Consider the following 12,224-nt stretch of genomic DNA (forward strand, 5'->3'; position numbering starts at 1 on the left):
TTTCTAAAACCCCTCAAAACCTTTAAATTCTTCGATTAGCTACTTAAAGTAATCTTTTTGATAACGATTAATTGTTAACTCTTGAAAACAATGTAATTTTTTCTTATCTAATCGGATTGGAAGTTAAGTGCATTATTAGATCGTTCCCATGTGGAAGGTATTTAGAAACTAATCGAGGTTGATTATTTTGGAAGGCTTCTATAAGATCAGATTTACATAATGTAAAACAAAATAATGATAAAAAAAATTCGTTTTTATTGCCTCTAACTAAGATGAATTGAAACTTAGAGCAGCTAACCTAGCGTTGTTAAATTATGTAGGTGCAGTCCAATAACACCCGCGGAAATAACCCCTGTAACTCCTCCAAAATCAAAAGGAAATTTAGATTTTATTTTGTTATATAAATTTTTTTCAAAATTTGTATGAAAAAAAAAAATGATTTCAATGGTTAAGCTTACCAGATTCGTTTTTTTAATCGCTACGCTATAAAAAAGAAACTCATTTAAAAAAGTAAAAATAATACATTTCTACTTTGGGAGCGGGTCAAAACTCAAAATTCTGGTGTCGAATCAAGGCACACGATAACGATCATACGTTAACGTTTTGACTATTGCTTTAATCAGTAGAAAATGATAGGGACACATATAATTCAACCTCTGACTTCAATATTCTTGTTTTCAAAACTCTGCTTTTTTAAAGAAAAAACTGTTTTTCAAAATTCTGCTTTTTTGTCTTTCAAAATTCAGCCAGGATATATTTGAACAAAAAATTTCTGCCAATTCTGTATAGCATATGCACTTGCTAAAAGAAAAATATATCTCATTAACAGGGCAAGGATTCTTATGTAAACACATATTTTTTTTCCGCATTAATAGAAGCATTCGAATGAGACAGTTTTTCGAATCAAGTAATTTCCTTTAACCCTCTGTAGGCACACCTCTTTTTTGCGAATTTGTTTTATACTTTTTCATGGCGCTAGAACTTTTTTCGGTCTCACTATTTTATGGAGAATCATATATGAAATTGATGTAGAATTTTCCGAGGAATTCGAATACTGTATTCACAATTCCAAAAAAAAGTATTTTTACCCTTACAAAGACACTTTTCTGTGACCACTTATCATTTTTGTCCTGCCAAATTCGCACCCGTGTGCTGACAGAGGGTTAAAATGGCATTTATTTGTTACACCGAAAAAAAAAAATAATATCAATTTAACATTTTTTAAATATCAAATTAACATTTTTTAAATATCAGCCAAAAATGCTCTATAAAATGTGTTTTATGATATTTAAAATGTTAAAACAACATTTTTAATATCAGGATGATATTTAAATGTCACATTTTGGAATTTTGTTTGATATTTTATTATCATTTTTTCATATCAATTTTAGTGGAGTAACTAAAGCTTAAAAATTGGCAATATTAGGGAACCCGGCCGAACAGCTTAGATTTTGATGATCTTTTTTTTCAAACGTCGGTAATTAAAAATACTTTAAAGTCTATAGATTAAAAATTACCGGTGTTGCCGTTTTGATTTTTTAAATTGTATTGAAGATTTTTGTGAACAAAAAATTTTTTTTTTCAAAAATTTTTCTTCAATTTCATAAATTAATTGATGCCAAAAGATTGTCTAGGAAATTCAAGGAAAAAATATATATGGGAGTAAGGGACAATCTTTCATCGTTCAAGCGATAGATGCAATTTTCTTATTAATTGACTTCAAACACAAAAAAAAATATTTGAACACAACGGCAACACCTACAATATTTAAATGTACATTTTTAAAAAGCTAGAAGCTTAGTCATATTTGTAAAATTAAAATTAAGTTAATTGAATTAAGGACTTTTGAAAGAATGGTAACTCAACTCAGATTCTTGAAAAAAAAAAATTATTGAAAAAATCTTAACATGTGGTTTTTAAAACTTTTTCGTAATATAAAATGCATTTTTTTTCAATCTTTTTTGGCCACATTTATTATGATTTGAAATTATAAAAGGAAATTCAATATGTATTACGGTTTATGAAAAAAATTCAAAAAGTTTTAAATATAAAATTATTTTTTATTAACTAAATAATCCTTACTGTTGAAAGCTAAATAGCAAAAATTTAAAGTTCTTATTTACCAAAGTCTTTGAGAAAATCAATTATTTCAATGCAAAAATTCAGTTTTTATCAAAAAAAACCCATTGAAATTGAAGTAATTTTTAATTTTTTTTTAAACTGTATATTACCTTTTCCTCTTCGGAATTCAACTGAAAATACAAAACAAAATTCTAAAAATGATGCTAAATCTGCCATGGCATTATTCTACCGACAATCTTCACACATTAGCCAAAATCGATCGCATTCCGGCAAGAATTAATTACCTATACGAACGATATAATGTATCTTGTAGCTTATCTGAAAATTATTTGATTTCAAACTTGGCTGAGTAAGAAATATCAAAAAAAAAAAAAAAAAAAACACAAAAAAAAAGGTCAAAATATAAAAAATTAAAAAAAAAAAAAAACACAAATACAAATGTAGGTAGTACATGAAACAAATCAAGCGAGTAGTTTATTCGATTAACTACGCGTAGTTAACCGAGTAGATTACCTGACGTAATCTACTCTGCCATCTCTGCTACTCGCTTGATTTGTTTCATGTACTACCTACATTTGCTACGTGCAATAACTACATAAAAAACGTTATATTTCAAAAATATTAAAAAATAAATAGCTGTGTTTTCGTGAGAATTTGGTTTCGTAAAGTAAAACCTTTTCAAAGAAACCACCCCAAGTCCATGTGGTTTCAAATATTCTATTCAAATTTACACTATCACAGCTATGTATTTCGATTTGAATAAGACTTTGACAATTTGGTGGTAAAATTGGCATTTCAAACTACATTTTGACGTCTAGCGCTACGTCTGCTACATTTAATTACGTTAACTACATTAAACTACGTTAACTACCTCATTTATGTAGTAGACGTAACAAATGTAGGAAATCAAAAAAAATCCAATTTTTGCCATCTCTGATTGAGGCTATCAGAACAATAGTGGCGTAAGCCACAAAATTCAGTTTTGAGCTATGAGAGATTTGAGATGCATGGTGTTTTAAAACAACACTTTTTTGAGTGCCATCTAGTTCTGAGTGTATCTAGTTGCATAAATCTATTTTTGTATTAAAATAGACATATTAAGAGACCAAGTTTTTAGGAAAAACTCATTTTTGAAAAAAAGTGGATACGCCACTATTGCTCTCATAGCCTCAATTTTAGTCCAGTGAATAGAGACATTTTACTATGAAGCAAATGGAAAAAATAGGGACAGGCTGAAATCTTGCAGAACTGAAGTTTTTTTAGGTTTGTTGAATTTTTGGCAAAAATCTCAGTTTTTACTATAACTACAAAATTGAATCATCTGAGAATATTCGGAAAGCATTCTAATTTGATATTTCATAAATAAGTACATTTTTACAAAAAAATTTTTGGCCGCCATTTTGAAAAATGCCTTTTTGTGATTTTCTCGGCTTCCGTTTGTTGTAGAAAAGATTGTTTTGTCTTGTTTTGTAGAAAAACTCATTCTCTATTTTTTTTTAATTAAAAAACTTTTTTTTTTGTAATGTTTCCGTATAAAAAGTTTTCAACGAAAAAATGTAGGTAAAATTTTCGGAGATAGTCGTCAATATTACATTTTTTTCTCGATTAAGGTTCATTTAACCGAAAAAATCTTTTCATAATTTTTGTACAAATCTAAATTTACATTTATATTATGTTTTTTTTTTTTGCACGCCCAAAACTGTTTAAGTTATAACGAGAAAAAATTCACGACCACCCCGAAAATTTTACATTTTTGTGTCACTTCTAATACGAAAACAATACAACAAAAAATTATTTAAAACAAAAATTAGACAATTAATTTTTAATTTTGTCTGTACTGAGGTAATTTATTCAAAAATTATCTTAAAGGTATAATAGCACAGTGTAGATACGAAACCGGAAAAAATATATACATAGTTGCTTTTAGGCAAATTATTCAATGGAAGCAAACGAATCACATTCCGTTTTTGTTCGATTCAACTATCACATTTTCCACCTATCAAAATTGTTGTGCCAAAAATTTTGGCATGACCACCCCCCCCCCCCCCCCAAGAAGTAAACCTGTATACGCCCCTGACAATTATATCACCTATAATAATAGAAAAAATAATATCACCATTATTTTGTAAAGAATATTCCCTTTCAGTAATTTTTTGAAAAAAGAAAGAAAATTCTTAAAATAAAAAAAATAATAAAAATGAAAAGGAAAGAAATAGGTTTCATTATAATAAACTGAAACGTAAAATCTAGTCAACATTGACATTTTAATTGTCAAAGTGAAATTTTCACTATCCGCTTAAACTTTAAAAAAATGTCAAAATGATATTTAAATTGTCAAAGTGAAATTTTCACTATTCCACCTGAAATTAAAAAATGTCCAAATGATATGATAAAATATCAAAATTGATATTTTAATAGTTGGACGACTTTTGTCACTGAAAAATGTTACAGTACCTTGCCATATTATTAGGCCCAAGCGAAAAAAATACAATTTTTCGGTTCAGTTTTTGCTCAGTTTTTAAAGTTTTTGTAGAAATATCTTGAATTTTTTTTGTCCCATTTACTTGCACATATCATGTAGATACGGATTGACTTGAAAAAAGTTTAAAAATTCATACTTTTTGAAAAAAATAACGTACAAAAGGGGATAAGCTCCAAAAAACGTACCCTATGGAATTCACGCCCGGATAATTACCAGACCGGTCCAATACTTAATTTCTTGTACCTAGGAATAACGTGACATTCTTAACTTTATGACAAGGATCGCAACTTGCATAAATATAGCAGTTTCGAGCCTCCAGCCTATTCCGAAATCGTAGAATCAAAACGTTCCCAAGCTCCTTTTTGTGTTGGTCTGGAGTTATGGCGTTTTCCACAATATAAAAAGAACCTTATTCTTTCCCTGAGATAGTACAACAGCCAATAATGACAAGAGGATGTTTTTTTATTGGAATAATGTACTTTGAATAGCTGTGCTCGTCTGGTCTTATAAAAAAGAAAAAAACTACCCCAAATCTAAGAACATGTTTTACTTTCCAGACGATCAGGGCTTCTATATTTATGCAAGTTGCGATCCTTGTCATAAAGTTAAGAATGTCACGTTATTCCTCGGTACAAGAAATTAAGTATTGGACCGGTCTGGTAATTATCCGGGCGTGAATTCCATAGGGTACGTTTTTTGGAGCTTATCCCTTTTTGTACGTTATTTTTTTCAAAAAGTATGAATTTTTAAACTTTTTTCAAGTCAATCCGTATCTACATGATATGTGCAAGTAAATGGGACAAAAAAAATTCAAGATATTTCGACAAAAACTTTAAAAACTGAGCAAAAACTGAACCGAAAAATTGTATTTTTTTCGCTTGGGCCTAATAATATGGCAAGGTACTGTAATTTGATAGCTGTTATTATCAATTTTTTTTTTTCGGTGTAGTGCATATTTTTGCATATTTTGCTTTAAATGCATATAAACGCATTTTTCGGTTCTTAGTGCATATTTTAATGATAAAAACATATTTTTGCGTCATATTTTTGAAAAAGGGAACATTTTTTTGTTTCACTTCATTTTTATTTTGATTAAGGGATGTAGGTATGCAGATTAATCATTTTAATTTCAACATCCATGAAAGAACGCATTTTGCAGCACTTAACACAATTTTAACCGTCACAGTTTACTGCAGTGAAAAACCTTCTATACAAATAATTTCCAAAATTTTGAAGAAGTTTTTAATTAATTGGATGACTTGATGGAGTTTCTATAAAAAAAAAATTTTTTTTAAATAAAAAAAATTTTAAAAATATGTAAAACAAAGCTGAAAAATCGCTTTGTCAAAATCTGACGATGAAGAGGTTTGTTTTATTCTAGAAGATTTTATATTTTATATTTATATTATTTTGTTTGAATTTTGACGAAATTCAGTTAATTTTTTGGTTTTTAATGTGGGTTTTTAATGCATATTTTCAGATTTAAGGTGCATATTTTATGCACATATTTTGGGTTTTTAAGTGCATAAAAATCCTTGCCCTGCTCATTAACTTCATTAAAAATTTTAGTGTTTTAATAAAGTTTTTTATTTCTGTCGCAAATATTTTTTTAAATGCATAGACTGACTTTTTTCAACTTACATACATCTTTATACTAATTAGAAACGATATTATATGATACAAAATATTCCAAAATTTCTTATTCAATTTTTTGAGTACTCATCTTAGTTTGCTAAATTAATAAATTTTTAATTATTTTTCGAAAATATTGTTCCTAATATTTTCAAATTTATTTATTTAACAAACAAAAAGTTAATACGCATACAAAAAATGACAATTTTTTTTTTTGCAGAGTTTTGTAAAACAGAATAATGAAATGCAGAATTTTGAAAAGCAGAATTTTGAAAAACAAAATTTTTAAAAGCAGAATTTTGTAAAACAGAATTTTGACGCCAACCCTTCTACTTTTTGAGATGATCTAATTTATATGGTGAATGCCAGTAGTCGATAATCCATAAAAATCAAATCGAAAAATGATAGTTCACTTAAAATCACTTATATTGTTTACTTTGCTAGGTGCAAACCCCGAAAATGACAATACTCAGGTTTGGTATTTCACAAACGGTTTAGTGTTTGATAAACGTAACCCGTATTTTGGTACCTTCCACTTACCAAATTCACCTTATGGCCCCTTCTTAGATTTTAGTTTTTGTCAAATTTCTAGGTTTTTGTTGGTCCAGAAAAAAATAAAAATCAAAACTGGGCCGCGCGTTCTTGCTCTTATGGTAAAAGTTGCTAAAATAAATAACCACACATTAAAGCTTAAGCTCGCCTCGAAACAGACAAAATAACGTTTTTGTTTGCATTTTAAAACGGTAATATTTAAAAAATGGTGGCCAATCGAATAATTCTGACAACGAATAAAAAATTGGTATGGCCAAATTGGTCAAATTGGATGGTTTTTGTGTTTTTTTGAGTTCAAAAAATTAAAGTAGCTAAAATCGATTTATAACATTCAGCAGATATTTAAATAAGATTACATTATGTAGGTTTGTATTTACTTCTTGTAAAAATAACTAAGTCATATGTATTTTTTCCCAGGACTTTTATCAAAACATCTGCACTGCAATCCTATATTTATGACATAACATAAAAATGCTCTTATGTTTATCACCCTTTATCTCTTAAATAAAAAAAAAACATTACATTATCCCTTTTCGTGCTGTCATCATCCAAATTGAAGCGTGTTAGCACTAAGTATCTAATCAAGAATGGCGCGCATTCTTTACATCCTTTGAAGAGACTCTTTTCTTGAAACAAAAATAAAACCACCCTCAATGAAAACACATTTCTGTCAGCAGTTTCGGATATCAATGTCCGTATATTAGCTCCTTAAAGTCAATTACATCAACTCGGCACCCTAATTTAGATGTTAAACGATTGTGATTTACACGCCACCGATATCATCGTCGTTGTTGCGCTCTGTACAGAAGAATATTGCGCACATGTTCCGAAACAGAAGAATGTAATTCAAACTGACAGTTAAGTAAACATCGCGGCTCGAAGGCGGTACTTCTATTTCAAGCATAAAATTGTGATCAAATTTCGAAAAGACACATCAGACACCACTTCGTTCAACGAGTGACGATAGGCTCCTTTGGTTGGGAAACATCATCCGGATATAACCACTTAAGTGTGTCATGTTACAACTACACATCAGAAGATGCAACAGGATAAAATTAACAACTGCAAGATCGAAACAGATTTGTTTTGGGTATCACTATCAATCCCCAGGGAAAGGAAGGGTACTTTTATACAAATGTGGAATTTTGTACTTGTTCATAGATATAAGGGATCTACTCCTGCATCCAATTGAATGACAATTTTCAGTTGAATGTTTTGTTAAATTCAATAAAAATGCGACAATTTCCTAAAACAAAAGAACGAACTTGCAAAACTTCTATACAAATCTTATGAAAATAAGAAATTTAACTTTTCAATCACTATACAAATTTTTTTACAACATTAAAAAAACTAACGTTGATTTTTTTTATTTAAAAAAACAAAAACATTAAAAAATTCGTGACACGCTCAATTAAATTCACTAAACAAATTACGCATAAATGAAGGAAATGAATGATCGCTTCATTTTCTCACTCGTGCGAGTGCTGCTACGTCAGTATATGAATGAATGAGTGAGTGCCTGGACTATGCTTGAATGCAAAATGCATTCAAGATTTCCGGGTGCGCAAGCTAAAAATACTACAGGATTTTAAACAGAGGGAATTGAATTACTTGTACATAGTAGTTCTTTTTTTTCAGTTTTTTCTTTCTTCTTTTTTTGTTAGAAGACAGTGTGAAGGATCATCGTAAATGATTTATTAGTTTCCGTTTCAATTCGTCTAGTAGTTTTTATTTAGCTATCAGAAAATGTTAAAAATTTTGTGTTGTTCTTTTTTTTCAAAAAATTATGATACATTAATCTCAATTAAATGGACAACATTTTTGAATGGGTTTTCATGTAAAACAATTTGTTTTTCACACAGCAACTTATTAAAGGTATATTTTTGGATATACCTACTTATAACTCAACATTTGGTTAAATGGATATACAAAGGTACTGTTTTTTTTACACGAATTTCTAATTTTCTTTTTTCAGTTAGGGCGATCAAATATTGTCTTCTTGTGCCAAATTTTAGTAATATTCGTCAATTTGTACGAAATTTTTTAGACGTTTTGACAACATTTTATTGTAACTTTGAGCTGATATTGTTTTATTTGATCGTAATATCGATGGTGTCGTTTATTGTTTATACTTAAACATTGAAAATTGACCTTTTAGCGCAACACCATCGATTACGATGTATTTGTTTACAGAAAAAACTTTATTATTGTTTTGTTTTAAGACTTATTCTGCCCATAATCTCGTAAAGGCCCTAACTACATTTTTCATATTTCTGAGTTAAAGAGTTAAAATCAAATTCCGCAATTTGCATATAAAAATGAAAAAAATTAAAAAAATATTTGGAATTTTCTGACTTATTTAAAGATCTAGACTTAAAAATCTGTTAATTTTATTTTAATGTAAATTTTCATCTTAAAAAACGACAAAAAAATACAAATTTTAAAACTATAGCCAGACTTCAGCTCTAGTTTCAGTTTATCGTGCTTATTTAAAAAAGTGAAACTATAGCCGGTAAAGCAGTTGCTTATTAGGTACAGTGTTATTATAGTGACCAGAAATGTTTAGACATAAGAATAAGATGATTTTCCGCTTAATTTAAGTGGATTTCTTTTATATTTGCGCATTCAGAAATTAAAAGAATTGTCCGCTTAATTTAAGTCGGAGATCAGCTTGGCAAAAACCATGAAGAAATCCACTTAATCCCAAAAATCCCAATACTAAAAAGGATATTTAGGCATTCTTTTTTACCTTAGGGGAGAGTATGGGTACGATAGTAACAATTTGTATATTTGGTGCCATATCTTGAAACCCAAAATACATAACTAAATGAAACAACGCGTATATTGATAAGTGGACATTTGGCTACCATTAAATACTTATTTTTTTCTAACTTTCTACTTTCTCCTGCTGTATCCTGTGAAAAAGAGATGAAAGTCGAATGTTACAATGGTCCTTTTCGGTGTATCGATTGTAACACAGTGAAAGGACGATTGTAACACCATATAAATACAAAGAGATATACCTATTAATTTTACTTCATATTTTTTTCAAAATTCAATTAAAATGTGAATCAAGACCGTATTTGGAAAAAAAAAGTAAATACAAACATAATAATAATTAATCAGACTTGACCTTGATTCATTTAAATTCAATTTGGTTTCAGTTCACGTATTAAATAGATTAGATTAGATTAGATTAGATTAGATTAGATTAGATTAGATTAGATTAGATTAGATTAGATTAGATTAGATTAGATTAGATTAGATTAGATTAGATTAGATTAGATTAGATTAGATTAGATTAGATTAGATTAGATTAGATTAGATTAGATTAGATTAGATTAGATTAGATTAGATTAGATTAGATTAGATTAGATTAGATTAGATTAGATTAGATTAGATTAGATTAGATTAGATTAGATTAGATTAGATTAGATTAGATTAGATTAGATTAGATTAGATTAGATTAGATTAGATTAGATTAGATTAGATTAGATTAGATTAGATTAGATTAGATTAGATTAGATTAGATTAGATTAGATTAGATTAGATTAGATTAGATTAGATTAGATTAGATTAGATTAGATTAGATTAGATTAGATTAGATTAGATTAGATTAGATTAGATTAGATTAGATTAGATTAGATTAGATTAGATTAGATTAGATTAGATTAGATTAGATTAGATTAGATTAGATTAGATTCTTCCTTTATTCATTATATAAATTACAATTTTTTTTTATTGGAAATACGGACATGACAATGCTGCCGTCTGACGGAAATGACATTTCAGTAAAATAAATAAAATTATATAAAAAGAAGATGTATCAAAAAGATTTACAATAAATTTGAAATAATAAATTACATAAATAAATATTATACAAAATATTAGACAAAAGCTTATATTAACATAGATATGAGGAATAAATTTGTATATAATTTTAAATTTTAAGTATTAAATATTAAATTTTTAATTTTAAAATTTTAAATTTTTTAAATTTTCAAGTATTTTAAATTTTTAATATTTTTTAAAATTTTTAAATTTTTTAAGTTTTTTTTTTTTTAATTTAAAAAAATTTTTTTTTTAAATTATGGAAGAGCGAGAAACGTTTTAAAACATAAAAAAAAAAATATAAAAAGAATATCAATTTTAATGATTTGAAATATAAAGATTTGATTAAAAGCAATAATTTGCAGCCCTTAAATTGAATAGAGACTTGTTGTAAGAACTAATTTAACAAAAAACTATTACGATAAGTCATAGCATGATTGCAATATTTATACAAGGTGAGCTAACCACGGGCGCCATTTAATATTTCGTAAAGACTATTTACGGACAGAAAACTTTCTTGGAAATGCAATCTTCGGATTTCTTGTAGAATTGGGCAAACAGCAATGAAGTGGTAAATATTTTCAGACTCTCTCCTGTTACATAGATCACAAGTTTGCTGAAGATCGACTCTATGTGGCATGAAATTCAAATTTAATAATTCAACTCTAGCTCTGAAATTTAACGTATTAAATATAAACTATATTAACTAAGAAATTCACTTCAAACACAATATTATCACTTATAGTAGGGAAAAATAAATAAAATCATGATTCAATTTTCAATTCAAAAAAGATAAATAATATATACATAAAATCAGCATTATAACATGTTAAAAACGTCCACACAAAAAATGTTACAACCGTCCACATCTCTTTTTTGTATATTTAAAACAGAAATAAAAAGAAACTATTGTGTCCATTATAAAAACATAAACACCATTCTTCTTCTTCCTTTTTCTCGGCGCTGTTATGATCTCGATGTCGAGGGGATCATAACTATCCCACGTTACTGCTTCACACTAGTGATCCGCTTGTGGGGTTCGCCGGGTTGACCTCAGAAATCGGCGGCAAGCCTCCCGGTTTTGTATTGTTCCATTTCTAAGGCCAACTGAATGCTGGTGTTTTTGCATTTGCTTGTACCAGGAGTTTTTAGGCCTACCTTTCTTTTTATTTTGTGTTGGAACGTTGTATGATATTGCTTTTTTGACGGGGTTCTCAGGATCTCTCCTTTGAACATGGCAATACCAACTGAGTCGGTCGTGTTCAATTTTTTGGGAGATGGTGTTTTTAACATGAAGGCTTCCTCGGATCTTCGTACTTCTAATTCTATCAAACATAAACACCATTAGTTTTAGAAAACAATGAGCTTTGTCTAGTAAGGTGGGTCGTTTTTGGGTTTTTTTTTTCGAATTTCAAACCGTAATAGCGCGGAAAAGTTGTGAATGGTGAAGACTAAGAAGGGGTTAAAAAATAATCAAAATCGGTTAATATCTTCAATCCGCGCATCGGCTCTAAAGCTTGAAAAAATATTAAAAAAATGGTATTTTTACAAAAAAAATTGAAAAACCATAGCATCTTTTTTTTTTTAATAAAATAGCTTTGGAAAACCTTTATATTAGCTAAATATTAAGTAGAAAAAAAAATTG

This window comes from Episyrphus balteatus, chromosome 3 (genome assembly GCF_945859705.1).
Source record: "Episyrphus balteatus chromosome 3, idEpiBalt1.1, whole genome shotgun sequence".
Lineage (NCBI taxonomy): Eukaryota > Metazoa > Arthropoda > Insecta > Diptera > Syrphidae > Episyrphus > Episyrphus balteatus.